Genomic DNA, 23,031 nt, shown 5'->3' on the forward strand with positions numbered 1-23,031 from the left:
AGCTAGAACAGTCAAACCAAGACATGACATCAACTCCTCTCATTTACATCTTCCCATCTTTAATTATTATGCTTTTTGAACAATCTATAATAAAGGAGAGCCCAAGGGGAGGATAGTTCTGCCCTGAAGAAGGAAGATAGGAAGTGAATCTGGCAAAATAAAAAATCTCTGGAAATAAAGAAGAGTTTGAGATAGTTGCTAAGTAAACAGAAAAACTTATTTGGAATACTGAAAGATTTTTTGTTTAAATGCTGTGTAATTAAAAAAAATAATCTTCTTTTCAACCAGTACATCAGTCACTCCATGAAATGTGGAAAGAAGATCCCACCCAGCTATTGAGAGATTGTATATGAGCACAGAAAAGGTTTGTGCAGCTAACACAACATCCTGCTTGCCAGGATCATCTTGCTCTAATTCTCTTGTCAGCAAAGCCACTTTATAGAGGAGCTATTAACCCACAATTTGTTTACTTGACTTTTTTTTCTTCCTAGAAATTTCATCATTTTTATATTCTTTGGGCTTTTTTTCCAGTCTCAAAGCACTAAGAAATTCTGTTGAGAACAAAATAAACTAAAACAAATCAGTGCATGTGAATGGCCACAAATGTCGCATTGCTTATCTTGCTCTGTGAAACACTAGGCAGCTGCTGGCTTTTAACGAGGAGGAAAAACAAAGCTCTGTTAGTATTCCCGTGCACATTTTGTTATTTCACTTAGCAGCTGATTTTGGAAAAAGAAAGAAACAGAATTGATCTGATGTCTTTCCTCTCAAGATCAACCCACATCCTTCCTATGACAGGAAGAGCAGGTGAATAGGACACAGGACATTTGCCACTTCTATGGCTTCAATTATCTAGTTTATTCCATGGCTTCCCGGAGAAAAACAGTAACAGACTCCAGCAATGTAATTAGTTCAGCAGAGAAGTAACGATGAGAGAATCTGCTGAAGCATTTTGGCATAGGCACACCAACCATTGAAAAATCCCTTCTGCAAAGGACTGTTTTTCTGGCTATGCAAGTAAATCTGTAGGGAGCAATTGTCATCTCAGATGTGTGGTTTGTCTTCACACAGAGAAGAGCAAGTTGCGTCTGTCTTGGTAAAAGAAATGCAAGGTAGAGGGGGAGGGGGTGATGGGGAGAGTGCTACCAGACTGGTGGAAATGCAGTCTGAATGGCAGGCATACAGACAGCACCAGGAGACAGAATCCTGTGCATCGAAAGGGCACATCAGGGAAACGGTTTTTATGCCAGGCTGACATCAGAGCCCCTCCACTTGCCCCCATTTTGCAGTTCCTTCAGCAGCTGCTTGATGGAGGAGGGGAGGCTATATATTTTCTATGCTGCAGTCCAATCCTGAATCACCTAAGGTGTCCTGTCCTACCAACCTAGACCCAGCTCCCATGTGTCAGCAGAGGAACGGTGATGTGGTGAGGACCTAGGAACTGTCACTGACCCCTCAGAATGAGAACTGTGGTGCAGGTTGTCTTAGGCACATTGCAGCCTCAACCTTGAGGTGCACCTAGTTATGAGTGGAAGGAAGTAGCTAGGGTTTCTAGAAAAGGTTGCTGTAAACATCATTCCATATAATAAGCTAAGGTAGGGAGCTGTGAACCAGGGATAACGAGTTGTTAAGCCATAGACAAACACATTGGAAGTAAAGCACTGATATGTTCGTTGCCAGGCATATTTTGGAAGTTTAAATGAGAAAGGAAGGATGAAGATGATGACCATAAGCATATACATGAACTCTTCAGGCTTCTGCCACCAAAAGCTAACTGCCAGGTCAAGAAAGTGATGTGTTTGAGTGGCCGGAATGAAAGGAAGGGTAACCAGTAATGTGAGATTCTATTCCTGGCCCTGCCAGACACAGTCAAGCTTCTTTAGCTCCTAATGCTTGGATACACATAATGTTGCTGCATTTCTGAGACCTACTTAGGAAGAGGTTTTTCATTATGATTACTATGAAGTGTGATGATGCAACAATGCTTGTGTATGGACAATCACATGCTGTCATGGCATTTGTGATGCTAGTGACTTGGAACGGGTAGACCTGGAGATGTAAGATTGCTCTGCTGAATGTACACTTCAAGGGTAACGTTCAGCACAAGCTACTGCAGGTGTCACCCCATTCTGCCCAGCTTTCAGCTCACTGTCGGTGCCTGCAAAATACGCCTGTAGGGGAGAAGATGTACCTGAGACACCTGCTTCAAGGGAAGGTATGCTTGTAGAAATAGCTCATTAAATCACCCAAGACAAGCAACTAAATTCAGATACTTCTGCATGATTTACATTAGCCACAGAACAATGTTTCTTACTCCATGGACATTTTTTTTTTAGATATCTTTCCTGTGAACCCCTTTTGTTCAGCAAAGGACAGCAGAGCTGCGCTAATGCGATATTAAGAAACTGAGTATCCCTTCAGTTCAGTATGCTTGGCTCTCGCAGAATCTGCTTTCTGGAGGGGCTCTCAGAGTCAGGAAGCTTGTATTTACCTTCATGTCAAATAACAGTTATTAATTTAATTAAATTAATTTAACTTACATTTATAATAGGTTGAAGGTATTTATGGTGTGGTGCTGTTAATTTGCCCTGTACACAGAAGTCAGTCAAGTCAATTTTCACCACTTCAAGACCTCACCAAGGCAGGGATAGAAATGCTTGTTTTGGGCATTTCCCAAAATGCAAAAATAGTAGTAATAAAAATATAGAAGGCATATGTTCGGCTTGTGTCTGGGGATGAAGTTGAGGCTGAGCAATATGTACATAATTCCTTTTTCACTCAGCGGGAAATATGTTTATTCTTTGAGGCTGTAAGAAAACTAGTGGTTTCTTTTTCTGAACCAGAGTTCAGATAGTTGTGTTGTAATGAAATACGGATTATCTGATGAAAGTTATATCCTAGGCAACACAAGGTTTAGAATGCAGTTAACTATGAATTCTTCTGCCTTAAAGTGCTTAGTGTTTGCAAACAACTGAGAAATAACTACACTCTTGGCATTGGGAATCTTACCTGTCTCCAAAACTCTCAAGAAAAAGCTAGAAATATATTCTGAGGTACTAAAGAGATTTGAATAGCATGATTTGAAATGGTCATGAGGAAGGGGGACACCAGCTACACCATGGCACCCAAGTTTTAAAGGTTAGTAGTTTTTCCCATCCCCCATCGAATGGGTTTAGAACAAGATATTGTTCAGATAAAATGAAAGAGGAAGGTAGTGGAATTTGAACAATAGCAACATGGCATTTGCTTGCAACTGTTCTCTGTTCATATGCTTCTGCCACAGCTACATGAGATGAAGAAAGACAGCAGAGATGAATGGTGTTAACCAAGAGTTTGTTTTGCCTGGTGTACTGGAAAAATTGTTCAACACTGGTTCATCTCAACAGAACTACCACCCCTTGAATGTTAGAAAGGTCAGCTAGGGTTATCAGCAACCTAAGTACTGGCTGCACAAATTCCTGGGAGGGAGCTTATCTCTTGCACTGTTCCTTCTGAAACAATGATATTTGGGTGTTTGTTTATGAATCTGCCTGCTATGAGTCAATCCCTTTCTCTGACCCCCTTTCAGATGGCCTGTAAACAACTTTCCAGATGGGCTGACAACCCACTGTTGATGGAGAGCTCTGGGTGAATATCCTTTTGCACCACTCCAATAGAAGAGGTGTGTTGTACAACTTCTTTGCTTGCATAGCTGTGGATAGAAAATTAAAGTTGTATCTAGACCAAGTTGATAACACTGATGGGAATCCAAATGAGGTCAGCGTATTCTATTTTTCTATGCTGCTATAATTGAATAGTTCTGGAGGGCTGTATGTGAGAAAGATAAAGAATAGTAAATACTGTTAGTAAGAAAGATAAATCCATTTACCTGATCTCTTGGCTGAAACAATGAAACACTTCCAGATGGCATTGCCTACGTCTGACACTGTCTTCTGCTATAAATTGATACAGTCATTTAAATCATGCTTGAATTTCCTCATTAATAACATTTGTAACAGCAATAATAAAACTGCTCTTCTTGCCATTATATATTGTGGAGACTTTAATTTTTTTTTTTTTTTTTAATTCTAAAAGTAGCCTGTTTATGGTGTTGGTAGGGAAAATAGTGTTTGTGCAAGGTACAGTGAGATATTACATCTGTCCTCCTGTTAATGACTTTTAAATCAGGTTATGTTTATCTGACAAAATGCTGTTGATCTGAACTTTTCACTGTTTGTCAAGTTTTGGAAACAAATAATTGTTAGATTAGTCCAGTTTATGTGGGTAATGTCACCAGGATCCTGTCCTCATTGCATTAATTTGCAGCAGGGATTAATAATATGGATTGCTCCTTCATGTCAATAATTCATTCCATTTGAATTGGTGTAAGAGTGGCTTTGTCTGTGATAGTTTTTTGATGTGGAAGAGGGAGACAGTACTGACCATTAAAAACAGTGTATTATTGATTGCTCCAGATTTTTAAAAATTTGCTTTAAATCACTAGAAAATTAAGTCTTAACTGGTTTATTCTGATCCTCAAGTACCATCAAATGGGTGTAGTAGAAACCTAAGCTTTTCTGAAGGTTCACTAGCATAATAATATCTACTGATACACCATATTGTTCTCCTGGGGTGAGAACCAAGCAACACTAAGGAAGAAAGTAGTTGGAATGCAAACATAAATGTTTCTTTTAAATTAGAATTCAGTCTTTGCAGGTGTATTATTTTTCCTGGGTAAATAGATACCTTAATCATAGTTTTCAAGAACCTTAGACAATTTTTTTTTTTTTTTTAATCAGCTTTACTGTGAGAAAATTTTTTCTTTCCTTGTCAGGTCAAATGTGTGTTTTCTGGTGGATAAGTATCTATGTCCAGAACTCATGATCCCAACTGACATCTCTGTTGTCACATATAGGACACATCTTAAGATATAAATGGATCCTGTATTGTAAGAATTTACCTATTTAGAGTTGGTTTGAGACATATGAAAGTGCAGCATGATCAGTTTTCCTCTTTAGCCAGTTTTATTCCTACAGGAAGCCCGGCAGTGTCCAGTACTGATATTCCAGTTTTCCACCTCAACATGTGCTGAAGGGTTGGAAGCAAATATGCCAGAAGTATCTAGAAATATTTATTATTATATATCAGTAAATTTATTCAATACATATTTATTATAATTTATCAGTAGATGAATACAACATGCTTTTTCTCATTTGAAACTGTAGGCTTTTTGACATCTACTAAAACATATTTGTCAATCAAGCTGTTGTTCAGTGGAAAAATGATTTTGGAAAAACTGATTTTGATGTTTGGATGAATTCTTCCTAATTCTTCCACTGAGATTCAAAGAGGCATTGGTGGCTTGTGTGACCTTATGTTGGATTATTATCAGTTCAAGGTGTGCAGAAAGTGTCCATGCTATCAACACAAGAACAGTGCCAGTATGTGAGATAATTTCCTGTACACCATTTTTTTTTTCTGATCTGTACTACAGCACCTGAGAATTCATCCTTTAATTGACTGGGAGTATTTTAAATTCCAGTAAGAGTTCATAATTAGGCAGCTCCTGCTCTTTGAAGTTGTACTTTTCAATTCTGCATCACTGAAATAATGAGAGTGAACAGCAATCTGCTAAATTATGCTTTAAGGAGAGGTAAATTTGCCTTAAACCTTTATTACTTGCAAACTGAAATCAATGTTCTCACCAGACTTTTGTGCCATTGCAGGGCTCTGGGAGCTCCAAATATGAAAGTATGGGGAGCGTGTGAGAAACTTCTTTAACTGGGTTTTGCAGCATGCAGAACCTTTAATACACTGACATATGCACAGCTCTTACTTCATTGCACAGGGAGCTCAGAATAGACCTTCTGGGAGAACTTCAGAAGATGCCAGAAGTCTGGATGTGCCTGACTCACATTAAGAAACAGCACAACTGCAAGCAGGATCACGCTTTTCCACTGCACTGGGACTGGCCTTCAAAATGCCACCATCTCCTAAAATGAACCGTGGCTAAAGGAACATTTCTTCTCTTGCTGGGACTGCTGTTAGCCACCCCTTCTTCTGACTGCAAGAGACGTTACTTCCTCTTGGAGCAGCTGCTCTTCTCCATGTCAGCAGAACAGGCCATGCATTGAAATTATTGCAAATCTTCCATCTTTTTTTTTTGCAACTTTCCAGCCTGAGTTGTTTCAACACCTTTGACTGGGTTTTCAAGGCTTTGTGTGAAACAATAGATGTGACAGGATCCTCAGAATAAAGGTACCTGCAACAGGGGTGAAAATTCACACCAGGTGGCAGTTTAAATAAACAGTGAGATTGCCTTCTTTTCTTATACCATGGTTATTTCTGCAGACCTCAAATGGTTTCTGAGGATTTGTTTTGGATTTGCAACAAATCAGTGATCATCCAGGACTTAAAAAGCTGAACACAGTACAATACTCTTTTTGTGGATTTGATGTAGCCACATTGCTTTTCCTGAATGCAGAACACCTGCTGAAAGTCCTGTCCTTTTGAAGTATCTGTAATTTGGTCTCCATAATCTTTGGTGTTTCCTGGAAATCTTGGCCTGTATGAGAAGCATCCCACCTCCAAACTGCTTACAGACTCTATGTTAATAAGGGAAAAACATTGTAGTCTTGAGAGAGAAGAGTTATAGGATGGTTTGGTGGTATGAAATGCCTCTAAGCAAAAAAAACATGGATTTAGGCTCTTTAAGTGTACATTTCTGAAAGTGTATTAAACCCAGAAAAATCTTGGAGTTAAAGAGTCCTTAATCGACAGAATATATCTATGATTAGCCATGCCTGAAAATTTTCTGAGAGTGGTTTTGCACCTGCAAATCTATTGAAGCAACACCGAATTGAGATGCTCCACAAGCATGTAGAACAGCAGTCCCAGGGGACGACAGAAATGCTTTGGTTTGAAGAAACCAGGACATTTCATACCAATGCCAGTATAACAAATTTCATTTTTCTGCAATATATTGTGTAACAGAGGCAAACAATAAAGTCAAAGGTAGCCATTTTCATACCACTTTTAGAAAGATATGTTTTCTTCATGAGGAAGGTATCAGAGAATGTCATTTTTCATACCACTTTGAGGAAATGACAAAGCATCCTAACCTCAGCATCTCTTACTTGACAGTATTTCCGTATTTTTCTCAGCCCTACGAAATTATCATATTGACTTTCTGCTCCACCATCCCTGTATGGCAGTTTGCTAGGGAGACCTCATAGTTCACAAGGAGGAATTTGAGGGAAATTAAAGGCGAAACGTTCAGATCAGCACACCACGATATGTCCTGCTTAAAGGACAGGTCTGAGAAGACCTTCAAGGCAGTGGCAATACTGTACTACAAAACAGGAGCCACCCTACAGGCAGGAACAACGCTGTCTCAGGAAATGCCAAGAACATTACCATAAGAGCAACGTGCAGAAAAGCAACCTTGCAGAAACCTGTGACACATTATAAAAGGGCCCCCTGAGGCCATGCTCTGTACCAGTGTTAGTCACTCCATCTCTGTGTGAAAAGATGAGTGTACTGAAGACAACTAGGGACCCCGTCGCCTCTTGTGGCTGTGTCTGGCACCAGTGCACCAAGGTAAATGCAGAAGCATCTCGGGAAACCTGCCTGCCTCCCATACATCAAGCTGGAGCTGATCCTGATCAAAGTTAAGCTACAGCTTACACTACATATAATACAAATTAACTGACAGAAGGAATTGCAGACACAGGCTTACCTGCGTTCTGCATATAGCAATAGGGCTAGTTTAATACTGTGCTTTAACATAGAATAACAGAATCATGGAATAATTTTGGTTGGAAGACACCCTCAGGATCATCAAGTCCAACCTAACTCGAACACTAAACCACATCCCTAAGAACCTCATCTACACATCTTTCAAACACCTCCAGGTATGGTGACTCAACCACTTCCCTAGGCAGCCTGTTCCAATGCCTGACAACCCTTTCTGTGAAGAATTTTTTCCTAATATCCAACTTAAATGTTCCCTGGTTCAACTTGAGGCCATTTCCTCTCATCCTTTCACTTGCTACTCAGGGGAAGAGACCAACACCCTTCTTGCTACAACCTCCACCTCAAAGTGTGCTCAGGCACACCTCCCAGGGATCCTGCTGCTGTCTGGGGGGCCCAGTGCAGACCCAAACCCTTTGCATGTCTCAGTGCGGTGGGTTGCAGAGAGGTCCTGAAGGGCAAGGAAAGCACGGAGCCATGGTGGGGTCCTGTGCTCAGGCATGTGAATTGGCTTCCTCTGGCCTAGCTTGGGCATCTCTGCAGAAGCAGAGGTACATTGCAGCAAAACTAACTTGTCCACTTGCACGTTCTTTGCTGTTATTAATAAGCTAATTGGGTACGTTCATCACCATATGTTTTTTAGGGTGGGACATAAATGAAGAATTACATGTTTGACAGACAGACTTACAAGTGCTGAGGACACCTTCTTTGGGCTTTGTGAAGATGAAAGGTCCCTCAGCTTTCCCTCCAGGCCCCTTTAAACTGTCTCTTTCTGGCCACAGATTTTTGTGTGAGCTTTTAGTGCGGAAACATAAGTACAGTAATAAGACAACTGGAACTGTAACCTGTGAAGACAATATTTCTGCTTTCCTTCCAGTGAAAAAGCCTAAGAGAGAGGGAAAACTTGCTTACATACACATGTCCAGCAGATAAAATGTCCCCGCTTTTTATGGGACATGAGCACACTTGTTCCCCCAGGGGTGCTGTGTCTTAACACAAGTCCTTGTGGATGTTTCGCTGTGGTTTCTGTATACCTGAAAGTGGATGATCTCACTTCATATTTAACTACCAGATGCCATCTTTAAATAGATTATCTTCAGCCAGACCAATAAACAGATATTCCTGTCTCTGAACAACAAGAAGTTTCCCCATGGTCTTTCTCCTTTCTGTTAGCAAGAATTTGCCCAGATTTGCTGTAAGACTGCTTGCTTGTATAAGTGATATCAGATAGGAACTCTGATTTTTTAATAGTTTTCAATGTTAGTTTATTCTCTTATGTTGAAGCACTCATAAGAATATGAAAGAGGAGCTTCACTTATTTCATCGTTGCAGAGTAGCTTAGTGACATATTTATTTTCTGCTCTTGCTTATAGCCAAATCATAGCTGAAGGAATGTTTTTTACTTTTTATCTGGATAAACTGCATGTATTTAGTAGTAGCAGCTGCTGTCACAGCCAAATGCTATTGAGAAAAATCTTGTCTGATATAAACCAAGTTCTCATTGAAAATCTCTTACATCAAAACAAAGTTTTTATGCATAACTAGAATGACTATTTTTGATCACAGAATCATGAAACTGTTGGGGCTGGAAGGGACCTCTGGACATCACCTAGTCCAACCCACCTGCTAAAGCAGGTTCACCAGAGCAGATCACACAGGAATGTGTCCAGGTGGGTTTTTGATGTCTCCAGAGAAGGAGATTCCACCACCTCTCTGGGCAGCCTGTTCCAGGGCTCTGGCACCCTCAAAGTAAAGAACTTTCTCCTCATAGTCAGATGGAACCTCCCATGCTTCAGTCTGTGGTCATTGCCCCTCATCCTACCGTTGGGCACCACCAAGAAGAGTCTGGTCCCATCCTCTTGACACCCACCCTTGAGATATTTATAAACATTGATGAGATCCCCTCTCAGCCTTCTCTTCTCCAGGCTGAACAGACCCAGCTCTCTCAGTCTCTCCTCATAAGAAAGGTGCTCCAGGCCCCTCATCATCTTCATAGCCCAGAACTGGATTCCCTCCAGTAATTCCTTGTCCTTCTTAAACTGGGGATCCCAGAACTGGACACACACACTGATGATTAGAAATACTCCATTTGCAAGCAGCCTTCTGACAACCACTCTTTACATGAAACAAGGCCTCATCAGAAGAAAGCGAAAATATCAGTAGAGTAACAAATATACAAGAAATTCCCCCTGAGGGAATGGGAATGACAAGGAGGACAACTCTTATGCTTTTAAAATAAGTAGTGCTAGTGTATTTGTAGTTATGCTAAGACTGATTTTTGCCTGGTAGTTTCTCTAAGATTGCTGCCAGGAAAATATACTATTCAGTGTCAGGACTGTGAACACTTTCTGTTTTCTTGCCTTTTTGCTTTTGCTGTTGTTGTTTTTGTCGTTTCTTTTCCCAAATGCTAAATACAAATGCTAAGTGTATTTTATCATTCTCCCAAGTCTGTTATTCTCTTTCCGAGTAACTGTGGTCTTTTGTTTTTTGTTTTGTTTTTGTTTGTTTGGTTTTTTTATTTTGGGTTTTTGTTTTGTTTTCTGTCTCAGTTTCTTGTGGAAATTGAAGGCAACATTCATCTGTACTGTTTAAGCTGTTATAGGAATGTAAATACCTGCTTTCTACCCCCAAACCATGAATTCTTCTGCATTTGCTAAACAGCAGCGTAAACTATTCAAACAGAACAGTTAACATACAACACATTAATATCACCCCAAGCAAGCACTAGTAAAGTCCTATCTGAGGCAAAGGAAGGTATTATTTCTTGATTGTAACTCATCAATAACAGCCTTCAAGAAAGCAATAATATGATGGAGAAATGACAATAGAACAGTAACTTCATGCCTTTGGGAAATCATTTATCTTTTACAGTTGTGTCATAAGTAGGCCTAGAAGAATAATGAAAAATTATAATGAACATTGGAGAGACATCTTAATGGAATTTTCTTAGCTGTGTCCATATCTGTCTTTGCCTTTTTAAAGACATTGCTTTGAGTGAGCCTTGGTTCATCACTGGAAACCAAATTGTGGGCTCATTAGCAAGATAACCTTAGCCACAGAACAAAATGACTGTGATAATAGAATAAAATCCCTTTGGAGCAAAAAAAATTAAATAGTTAAATAAATCCTTCACATATAAGTAAATTAAAGTTACAACAAACTGTCTATTTTGTCTTCCCTTTTTGTCATTTTTTAGGACAAGTTTTTTTTTTCAAGGTTCAGGAAACTAAAATTCCTTCTTTGCCTGCTGCCACAGAAACAGTTATAGTGTTTGTCCGTTTTACACGATGTCCACATGTCCCTGTCATGGTTTAACTTGACCTAGCAATACAACCATGATAGCCGCTCACTCACCCCCTCCTCCATGATCCTTTTCCCCAATCGGGGAGAGAATCAGAAGGGAAGGGAGAAACTTGGATTGAGATAAACACAGTTTAATAAAATAACAAAACGCTAATACACTACTAGTAAATATATATATAATAGAAATAAAAGATACTCAAGGCAACTCCTCATGAACACACTGAGCAGCCAGTCCTAGGAAACAGCCTACTCCCAGCAGCTGACCCCAAAGAGAGAGAAGAGATTAAAAAGGCAGAAAGGCTCAGAGGCCTCCGCAAAATGGCAAAAAGCCGAACTACAAGTCCCTCACAGACCTCCCCTGGCTGCGTCCCAGAGAGAGCAAGAGATAGCAGAAGAGCAAAATCCACAAGTTCCCAACTCCCAACTCTCCTTAAATAATTAGCATGACACTACTGGGATGGAATACTCTTATTGATAAATCTGGACGTCAGTCAAGTTCTGCCCCATCTCTGACCCTCTTCCTTGATGCCTCACACCTGTGGGAAGGGCGATCAGAATGTCCTTGGCCCTCAGACCAGAGCAATTAAAAACATTAACTCTGTGCTGGGGTGTTATCTTTTGTTCTGAAACTAAGTTCAAATAATGAAAAAGAAAGTTACGAAAAAGAAAGGTTTTTAACTCCATTAATAAAATTAACCTATTTTCACTCAAACCAGCACAGTTCCTCATACAACCACTTCTTCAGGCTTTTCCAGAATTATTTATTGTAAAGACAGTATTTTTAAATTATTTTTCAGTTACTTTTGTTACGAGGCCATATGGAGCAGTATTAATTGTTATCTCTTCAAATTATCAGGGACATTTAGGACTTTCTGTCAAAATAGTGGAAAAAGAAGCCATTGCAGGTATTCAGATGAACATCCCTGATGCCTCTTTCCACAGCCCCTGTGCTGTGGGAAAGTGAGAACACATCTGAGCACAATCATGGCTCTCTGAAATGCCTGTTAGCATTGCTGATGCCAGTACCCACATGGAAAACCACACTTGAATGTGAATGTTTTTGAAGGCATATAAAGATATCAAATATTGTTGCCAGCTTCACTATTATCTCGTATATAAAGTTTTCAAAAGAGAAAAAGAGAGCTGGAAACGGCCAATTACAATTGGAGAGCTAAACATTTTAGTATTAATCCCTTACTAGGTGTTCAAAGCCATATAGATTCATGTATTTATATCAGTTTAAATATGATCAGAGTTAGACCGGTTTTTAGTACAAACAGTCTGAAATTACTTTGCTGAATTTCTAGATCTGTGTCCCACAAGTCTGTCTGGACTCACTATTGCTTGGATGTTCTCCCTACCAATTAAATATCTTGTTCTGGGAATAGCAGCTGCTTTAAAAATAATAGATGAGGGATTACCATATCTAATGGTGAATCTCAAAACTTGTTTTGGTCTCCCTTGTTGTTTGAAAAACAAAATTGCAATTTGAAATTCAGCTGGGTCTCTGAAACGTAAATAACTGAGGCCTATGGGGAAGGCAGCTCCAACATAATTAATTATTATAGCAGTATAAATCTGGCTGCAATATTGTAAATGATCCTGCAGTGACATCAGAAAGTAGCTGGCTTGTGGTACTTGACGCCATATATCTAAAATATCTCAGGAAAAGAAAAGATGCAAGTTCACTCTGTCTCTGAACAGGAACATTTTTTCTTAGACACTGTAACAGGCAAGACCACCCAGGCACTTAAAACGTCAGATTAAAAGTCACTGTGCAACTGAACAGTAAAGCCTTTACAGCCTTGTTCATGTCACAGTTTTTCATCCTTGACCATATTTTTTAACATTCACCCAGGAGAGGAAGAACATGAATCGTGGTGGTGGCCATGCTGCAGAAGGTGAGGTAAAAGGACACACTGTTTAGGCAAGGATGCTTTACACCAGGGCATCAAACTCATTTCACCAGGGGCCACATCAATCTCGCAGTTGCCTTCAAATGGCTGAATGTAGTTTTAGGACTGTGTAAGTGTAGGAGCAGCCCCAGGTGAAAATGAATTTGACATCCCTGCTCTACACACTGAATTAACCAAAGCAAGATTTCAAAGTAACCACTTTATAACCCTTGGATCAGGTCTTTCAAATGTTGATACCTCTGAAAATTCTCAGCATTCTCTTCTTCCAGTCAAGAGAGTGGCGGGTATTTAACCTTCAATGTTACAGAGTGAGACCATTTCACACATTCGCATTATGGGTTGACAGTGGCTGAACATGAGCCAGAGTGTGCCCAGGTGGCCAAAAAGGCCAACAGCATCCTGGCTTGTATTAGGAATAGTGTGGCCAGCAGGATTAGAGAAGTGATTGTCTCCTTGTACTCAGGACTGGTAGGGCCTCAGCTTGAATCCTGTGTTCAGTTTTGGGCCCCTCACTACAAGAAGGGCATTGAGGTGCTGAAGAGAGTGCAGAGAAGGGCAACAAAGCTTGTGAGGGGCCTGGAGCACAAGTCTGATGAGGAGTGGCTGAGGGAACTGGAACTGGGGCTGTTTAGCCTGAAGAAAAGGAGGCTGAGGGGCAACCTGATCACTCCATACAACTACCTGAAAGATCGTAGCATGGTGGGTGTCATTGTGTTTTCTCAGGTAACAAGCAATAGGACAAGAGGAAATGACCTCAAGTTGTGACGGGGAGGTTCAGATTGGATATTAGGAAAAGTTTCTTTACAGAAACAGTTGTCAAGCACTGGAACAGGCTGCCCAGGAAAGTGATGGAGTCACCATCCCTGGAAGTGCTGAAGATGTGTAGGCATGGTTCTGTGGGACATGTTTTAGTGGTGGACTTGGCAGTGTTAGGTGAACAGTTGGACTTGATTACCTTAAAGGTCTTTTCCAACCAAAATGATTCCATGATTCTATTTTATGATTTTTCTGATATTTTGGCAAAACGTGACTTTTTTTTTCAAGGTTAGCCAGAAGGTGGCTAATCAACAATGAAACATGCTCAATATATAAATATATATATATATATACAGGGTTTATCTTTTTGGAACATCCTCTATATATACACACATATACACTGCATTATTTTCATCACATGGGAAGCCAAACCAGAGCTCTTATAGGCAATATAAAAAATGTCAATGAAGTTTTTTTCTTTACAACTTCACCACTTTTTCTGTTGAATGAGGGAGCAATGAAGCTAGCAGGAATCTACTGAGCAGCAGAGTATGGACAAGCCAGCTATAGCCAAAGCCCTTCTCCCTCAGAAGCAGCAGCTGCGACGAGTGGGAAACAGGGAGCATCCCTTCTGAAGTGCTCTCCCGGTCTATGAGCCTTTTTTTCCCTGCTCCTTTCCTACATGCAAGAGATGCACCAGTTGAGCACTGAGACAGTGACTTCCACAGGTGTGCACTTTGCTGATCCTCCAGCTGCCCTGCTCTGCTTTCCCCCTGCAACGTGGACCACATCTGTCCCTTCATGTGCTCTTCTGACAAAGCATGAAGAAAAACCTATAATTAGTACCTTATTCATTGCACACAAAGGGCTTGCAAAATAAATTGGCTGGGGCTTAGGTGTGACCTCTGTTTCAGACTTGGCGAATGTTTCCTGCCTGTGTGTGAGGGGAGAAGGGGGCTTAGGAGGAAGGGCAGCACTCTGGAGGCTCTACAGGATGAGCAGCAGATTTAAACTTCTCACTGGAGTTGAAACTTTTTATAGTATCACTTCTGCTCTCTGGCCATGTCTAAATGTAGAATGGAACAGCACAAAACTGTCTTTCCCACAGCCACCTGGCTTAGTCAGGGAACAAGGCCAAGGGAAAGCCATCAGAGGAGATGAGCAGGGGGTTGCAAAAGGGGCTCCAGCAGCTTTTTCACAGACTATTAGAAAAGTGAATTCCCTGGATGCTAATTTTTCTGCTCATGACTCTGCACACAAATTCAGCATGAAATTTTCCATGTGACAGGGAAACAGGCAGGACAGGAACCCAACCGCCCTCTGAATAGCAGCCATACCATGAATGATTACTTGCTATCTTCATCTGTTGACAAAATGATTTGAGTTGATTTAAATAGCTCCCAGATGGCTGACTTAACACATAAATCTAATACGCACCCAAGATTCATCACCTCATCATTGATTTCTTCGTCTAACTATCATTTCTAAGCTGTTCCACATCTCATATCTGTTATGCACATAAGGTGAGTAGCCACTTGAGCTTATACTGAACTGATGTTCCTCAGGCCGCCTCTGTCTATTACTAAGGAGAGTATTACCATTTCCTGTATATTAAAGTAATAATAAAATAATACTGTAATAGCTGCAGTGAAGAAAAACACTACTTCATAGTATGAACAAACATAGCACTTCATTGGTCTTCCTGTAATTTAGGGTTGAATGCCCTAGGAGAGCTGCCAGCCAGCCACCCACTACCTGGATTCTGGAATGAAGCTCAGCATCTGCCTGTGCATCATACTCCTGGCTACAAAAAAAGAAACTAAAAGATAAACAACCACATGAGTTTTGACATAGATCTGACCCACTCACTCACTCTGTGTGCAACAGGCAGGACTGTGTAGCAGAGCCTAGAAGGTCAGGTTTTATGTTCAGGTGGAAGAACAAACACATTGAAAATATGTGGTATTCAGCTAGAAACACAATCCTAATGCACACTTCAGGAAGCTATTGAAAGAGATGGAATTTAGTGCAGGCTAATTTTTCAATTTTTAAGGAGTTGCAAGACCCAGTGTGTATTAATAGACCAGCATTGCTGCAACTTGCAAGTCTATTTAGAAAACACCTATTAAAAGTTAACTTACTGTCAGCTCATGTGGATCTTCAGCACTTCTATTGTGCCTAACATATGAAGACACAAGTGGAACATATCCCTTTCATCTACCTGGTTAACTACATATAAAACAAAAGCAGCTTCAGAAAGCATGAAAACAGTTTCATTGCAGGAAACTGAACAACTACAGTCCATTTGATTATGAGGCATGGAATCATAGGTCCAAAGAATTTTTGAATTCCAACATTCATTAGATTACTTTTGTAAATTTAGCCCTATGTTTCTGGATTTCTAACCTATAGCTGACTTCAGTTCAAAAATTCACTTTTACAGCCTGTGCCCAAGATCTCCAGCTACACCAGCTTCAAAGCATACTGAAATAACCTGAAGGTCAGGGACTCAATACACCACATTATCCAATAATGATATTAGGGAATTGATAGGACAGGAATTCAAGTTAAGGGCACAAGAACAAGGTACTGGAAGACAAGGAAAGATGTGGATTTATAGCACAACAGTTGCTTCATGCACTGTAAAAGCCTGCAGTAAATGTGATGCAGCTCTTCCTGCTCTGAGAAAGGAGTAAGGTGCTCTGCACTCATGGTGGGCTGATCACATGCATGTGTGCACTGCAGTGAGTTCATTTCACACCGTGCCTTACCCTGTTTGAGGGGCCCACTGCTGACAGAGGATCTCTATTGGTATTTTGAAAAGACCTCCTGAAGTATATTTGGTCTAGGTGCAATGGGTCTGACCCTGATTTACCTCTGCTGAAGAGAGAAATATTTTGAAAATACTGTTTTGCAAAAAGAGACATTTACCAATGGTTAGGATTTACAGGTTTCTCGCTTGTTGGAGACATCTTGGAAGGGAGACAGAGATTTTGTATTTTTTGTTGGCATAATATAATTGAAAACCCAAATACAGTCATGTGCAAGTTAGTATGTGCTTTTGCCTTGTCAAGTTTAAGCAGTACAGATTTTGCTATGAGCTACATGTAGTGCAGGCCAAATCACTCATCTCAGGTTCTTACCATGGAAATGATTCACTGCTATTGATAACTTGTTCAGCATCTGTGTTTATCTCAAAACACATTTGGATTGTATCCATGGTTTAATGACAAAATATAATATATAGGGAGCCTTCATAACAAGACAGTCATTAAGAGTTCATTTTCTTCTTGCTAAGCTGTCATAACTCAACAACTTCAGCAGAATTATACATGAGTATAAAAAACCCTGAGAACTTGTATTCATGAAGTAGGAGATTTTACCAAGAGGAAATGGGACCAAGCCCTGTTCATCATATGTATTAAGTTTGTTCATCAAGGGCAAGATACAGTCTTAAAATACTCTTTCACTATGGGATACACATCTAATTTCGGCATGCCAGTCAGTCATATGGTGTAATCCCCATTTCTGAAAAACAGACCCATGTTAAAATCAGCTTTCTCAGTTATTTGGAAAATGCAGCTACAGTACCTCTGACTGACTACAGGCAATTTAAAGAAGCTGGGCATGCCATTTAACCCTCTGCAGGGAATGCCAGTATTCACACTATATATGGGTCCTGCATCTCACTCCATTGTGCTAACATAGCTCCACAGACTAATGTGACTGAGGAGACAATCACCCTCATGCATGTTATCATAAATCCTTAGATATAGGATCCTATGCACATATTTTAAAAAGAGCTGCCCTGCCTGGTAAAAATGGACTAGAATCACAGCAACCTAACAAGAGTGGCTGAGTGGCACCTGAGTGCATGGACGGGCTGATGGGGCTTTCTGCTGATGACAAACAGAGTGGGGAGAGCATCTGACTAAGAGAAGACTTTGGTTCATGTCTCTTCGTAAGAGGGTTAACCTGTGGTTTACAGAAGTGCAAACTGTTCAAGAAATATACTGACAAGTTTTGAGCAGGAAGAAAGATTGCCATGTGCAGTGGTCAAATTGTGATGGTATCTGGAATGTTTAAGTCCATGTGGATGCAGAGAATATGAACAGCATGTCTAAGATTCATCTCACCTACCCCGTACTTACACCAACATAACTTCAGTGGAATTCTTGCTGATTTACACCAGTCTTACAGAGATCAGCCCCCAGAATGGGAATGTCACCCCACATCCCAATGTCACAATTGTCATGGTGTCTATAAAAACACAGTGTATCCTGATTGGAAAAGTTGAGGCGCAGTCTCAAAGAATGCATAACACATTAACTGAATCAGACATTAGCAGGAAAACTGTTTCTCATGAAATAATTGGAGCCCTGTGGAAAAAACACAGTATGCTTCATATTTTCCATCCAATTTCTATGCCGTTTGGAGCACCTCGCATCCAAAGAAAATTGTGCTCTAATCACCCAGCCTTGCATGGATGTCATGCCCTTTAACACATGCAAACACCTTATCAAGTTATCACAGCATACCATTTCAAGGACTCTGAAGGCAGCTGCCACCCACGATGGCTCTTGCTGCCTGTAGCATTCCAGGCACTCGCACCTCACTTAATACAGCAACAAAGACAGCTTGGCTGCCACACAGCCTACGGTCTGCTATTACAGCTGTGAAACAGCTAACTTTGGCAGCCATATATCATTAAGGCTTTGTTTCAGAAACTCTCAGAATAACTTTTTGTGACGAAGCCATCAGTGTTATGCCTGTAAACTGGCACAAGTGAGCTGAGTTTCTGGCATATGGCTGAAAGCGATGGACTTGGCCTTTGGAGCTGATCAAAGGTAGAAACCAAGCCACTGCCATGCAGATACACTGATAGCAGTTAACAGCAGCTCCTCCTCGGATGTGAAAGCTTTGCAGTTCAATCAACAAATGTGTTTAGAGTATTGTCATTTTAAGATCTAATTAAGTGACAGGACAAACTCAGGCTAGCTGCTGCAAGTCACTAGGCTGAAGGCGAACTGTTCTGAAATGGGACAGAAGTAATGCATGTTGAAACCTGGGTCTATTTTTCTGTTTTCACAGAGCAGGGATCTGCTGGTTATTGCCAAAAAAAAAAAAGGGTTCTTTTGTAGGGAAGAAGTAGGTAGTCATCAGAAAGAAAATGGGTCAGATATTACACACCCGCACGAGCAGATAAAATTCCACCTGCATTGAGTAAGCTGAAGACGACAAGGCTCAGAGTATGGGTGCATCCTTGCAGGCCAAGCCAGTATTTTCCATGCGTGCTTGTTCACCAGTCACAGCAAAAGTAAATGGTAAGGGCATTCCCTCCCTGGGGATGAGCCTCTCCTTGCAGAGACAGCGCTGTAGTTGAGGGCTGAGCCTGCAAGACAGCTTTTCCTCGGGACTTGCCTTTCCAAACAGGGGAGTCAGAGTCATACAGACTTGAGTATCCCACGTTTTGGCAGCTGTCAGGCTGCAAATAAGGGAAGGGAGCAAGTAATCTGTGATTGTCAGGAAAAATTCAGCTGACTAACTCTTTAAATCATTTTAGCAATCTAGACCTCTACTGTGTCTTTAAGACATGACTTGGACCAGAGAGGGCATGCACTGAATGTGTGTGTGTTTATTTTTGTATATATGTGTGTGTGTGCATGCGTATGTGCACAAGACTGGACTCCCTTGGGACCGCACAGCTGAGCCACGTCACAGTCAGTCTGGGCAGGACAAACGCAAGTGACAGCCAACCATGTCCCTGTCCTGGCACACTTTGGCTGCAGTGCCACGTGACATCTGGGGCAGTGGCCCCACCTTTCCCACCCTTGCTACTCTGCAAGCAGGAGAAAACTCACTTTCTCTTCTGCTCTTTTCTATAAACATGTATTCAATGCCACACATGCACATGTGAGTGCATGCAGTCTTTCATGACTCAGTGCAGACATTTTTAGCAATAAAATCAGCATTAACTAAGACCAAAATAACTGTCTTGTACTGGAGAATCCCCATAATTGCAGTTTTCCCCTGACTCAGAAGGTGATCTTGCCTTACAGGCCTCAGGAGGAGAGGACTTTCTTTCATGCTTTTAAGTTAGTGTTCTTTTGCATTCACATTTCATATTCCCTTAAACTTCGTGTAGAAAGAACTAAATCAGCTGCTTCATGTGTAATGTCTCAGAACAACTTTTCTTAAAAGGATTTGTATGAAATACGCTTGAATACTTAAAGAAAGAGAAACTTATAAAATACAACACAGATACTTTAGGAACGGTCAGAAATCAGGTGTTTTTTGGGGTCTTAATTTGGTTGTACTTGCTTCTGTCTTCAATCAATGGTGACACTTCTACTTTTCACAGGATCATTTTCCTGCTAATCTCTAGCTGTCACTGCACTTCAGGCAGACACTATAAAAGGGACTTGAAAGTGCAGAGGTGTTAATATTGAGAAAGAAGACTGAATTTGGGTCCCAACTCCTAACGTCTGTTGTCTGGCTTTTATATTTTGGCATCACTGAGTTTTCTGGTAACTAGTTGTTCACTTGAAAAATCAGGAGGAGAAGCAACATCCCTGGTAGAATACAGCAAATCTGTCAGCTGGCAACTGAAGTTGGTCAAAGGCTGGCAAAGGTAGAGCTCTGCCTGAGTGAGATTTCTAGGGCCAGAGCAGAGGGCAGGAACATGGAGCTGGAGAGGGTGTAAAGGTGGCACTGTCACTTTTAGCTCCATCCTGCTCTAAAGCTGGCTTGCGATGATAACAGGAACACACAGGAGAATAATTATAGGAGTGGATGTCGGGCAGTTCTGCATCCAGGCTCTGCCTCAAATCAGACACTAGAATTGAGGAATGCACAGTGAGAAACCACTTATACAAGGGTGGCAGGCAACTTGCCTGCATGAGTTTTGTGGCAAAAAGGAGCCTGGTTGCCAAACAAAACACTCAGGCACATCAGCCTCAAGACCACTCACTGCAGCTCCCTGCCACATTTTTTTATTGCAATAAATGAAGCAGATAACTTGACACAACGAGTCAAAGTTGTTTTGTGAGCCCCATGCATCTTGCACATTAACTGAATCAAGAGATACATCAAGGAGTCCATCACTACCCCTGCTGCCTTCATAAATGGCACCACAAAAGTGCCAACGCCTCTTCCTGCTTCAGCATGTCAGAGTAGAAAAAGCAGATTTTAAAACCCTTTCACTGTGGTGTGAAATTAAAAACACAGTCAAAGACAGAAATAAACTAGCAAATGTGTACTAAAAGATAATAAATTAATAAAACATTATAGTCCTACCACAATAATTGGCTGAAGCCTTCATCTCCCAGACCAAAGTACTAGAGTGGTTTAGTAAACCAGTGAAGAAAAAAGATGCTGTCCAAGAAGAGACATTGCATCTTCATCATTTGCTCCTTGGAGAGAAAGCAACATGGGAAGTTGTGCTGCCTGCCAAGGCCACACAGCCAGAGTCATGGCAAGCCTGAATTTGGGATGCCTGGTGAAATTTATTTGCTTTACGTGTGAAGGATTTCACTCACTGACAGCACTGTGGCTGCTTTAGATTTCCATGTTGGATAGTTGGGAGTTGTGAGCAACAGGGAGATGTCTTTGTAGATGTGTCCGTTTTCATTAGGTTCCTGTTGATTTAAGAAGTCATCTGCGCACTTACCCACCGGGGACAGAGCAAGTGCAAAACAGTGAAATCAGCAAATTAACCTTAGGAGGGAGGAGCTCTCTGGAGGACACAATAGAGGTTAATAACCTTCCTCTGTGAGGCTCTTCTCTCAAGAGCTCTGGGCTAATACCTTGCTTCTGCAGTACGCATTGAAGGCAGAAATAAGGATGTCTGCCACATAGTAATGGACCCATACTCTGAGCCATTTGCATGTCTGTTTTACCACTCAGCAGGCCCCAAGACCAGGGCTAATCAGCAGAGTAGGAAATGGTGGCATCATTGTGTGTGCCTGAATATTAACCCATTGATTTAATTCCCTACATAATATTAACAAATAGTCTGATATGTGCTGCTGAGTCCAAATATGAACAACAATTCCTTGTGGATGGCAAACATTCAGAAAGAGACACAATTTTTGTCAGTTTTGGTCAATGATTTTTGACCAAATAAATTTGGCCCAAATTAATTTATCCAAAGCAACTGCTATCTGAAATAGTTCACAATTAAACAAGAGATTTGGCTCCCCAACCTATCCTGAGAATAACCAACTCTCCTTTTCTTCAGCAGAATATCATAACTCATTTCCATCTGATGCTGAATAGGTATGCATGGTCTCCTCATCCTGACACCCTCTCCATAGTATTAATTTAGTTCCTTTCATTGGTAAAACATTTTAAAATATTAAAGCATTGTTATAGTAATGTTTCACTTGCCAGCTTGTTTTGCTGAAAGCCCTGTGGTTACATCAGGGGTGGACATAGGCAGCCACTCCATGGCAACAGACAGAGATCCGCATTCTGGACCCGTGATTTAGTACTGCCCTCTTCCTTGGGCCTCTGCCCCCAAAGAGAGAGAAGCCTATACCATGACTCCTCAAGGAAGGAGGAAGGTCTGCAAAAAATTTGACCCCACATATTATGAAAAACCCTGTAGTCAGCATTGCAACTACTAAGTTAGCTTAAGCAGCCAGGTAGTATTACACACATAGTTGTGTCTTTTCTCTCATCACACACTTCTGCTGCCTTTACATTTGCTGTGTTGGTTGTAGCTGAACAGTTGGTTTCACTCTTTGACTTCATTCTTTGTTTATTCCCCCTCCCTTGATGCTGTGCTGGCTGAGATGTGTACACAGTACCCAACAAAATTACCTGCTTCATCGAAGGAGGGATATTCCTACTGCATTTCGGTTTGATAAACGCCATGTTTTATCAAATCCTAAGTATGGGCCAAATACAACCTCAGAGGCTGATTCCAAAGTGTTGCAGCTAATAACTTGCTGTTTCATAACACCTTTTTTTGGGTCCACTCTATCTACAGAAATGGGATCTCACTTTAAGGAGTAGAGACTGGATTTCTAGAAATAGTAATAGCATAAGTGCAGAGGGGAGAGACCTACACACTTCAAGTCTCTGCACTGTCAGGGAATGAGTGTCCTCCCTCCTTGTTGTAAAGGACTGAGGACTTGAATGTTGGTCCTTGGACTTAATAAAAGGGTGATGGGCATTACTGTGTGCATCCATTGATACAGGAAGAATGTCTGTACTTGCAAGGTGGCCAGCTGCTGGATTACATCTGAATTCAGAAACTCTGTAGCTATGTTCGTCCAAAATGTTTAAAAAAATATACTGAAGAAAATTACAGCCTAGATCT

Source organism: Streptopelia decaocto, assembly GCF_964273445.1.
Source record: "Streptopelia decaocto genome assembly, chromosome: Z".
Classification (NCBI taxonomy): Eukaryota; Metazoa; Chordata; class Aves; order Columbiformes; family Columbidae; genus Streptopelia; species Streptopelia decaocto.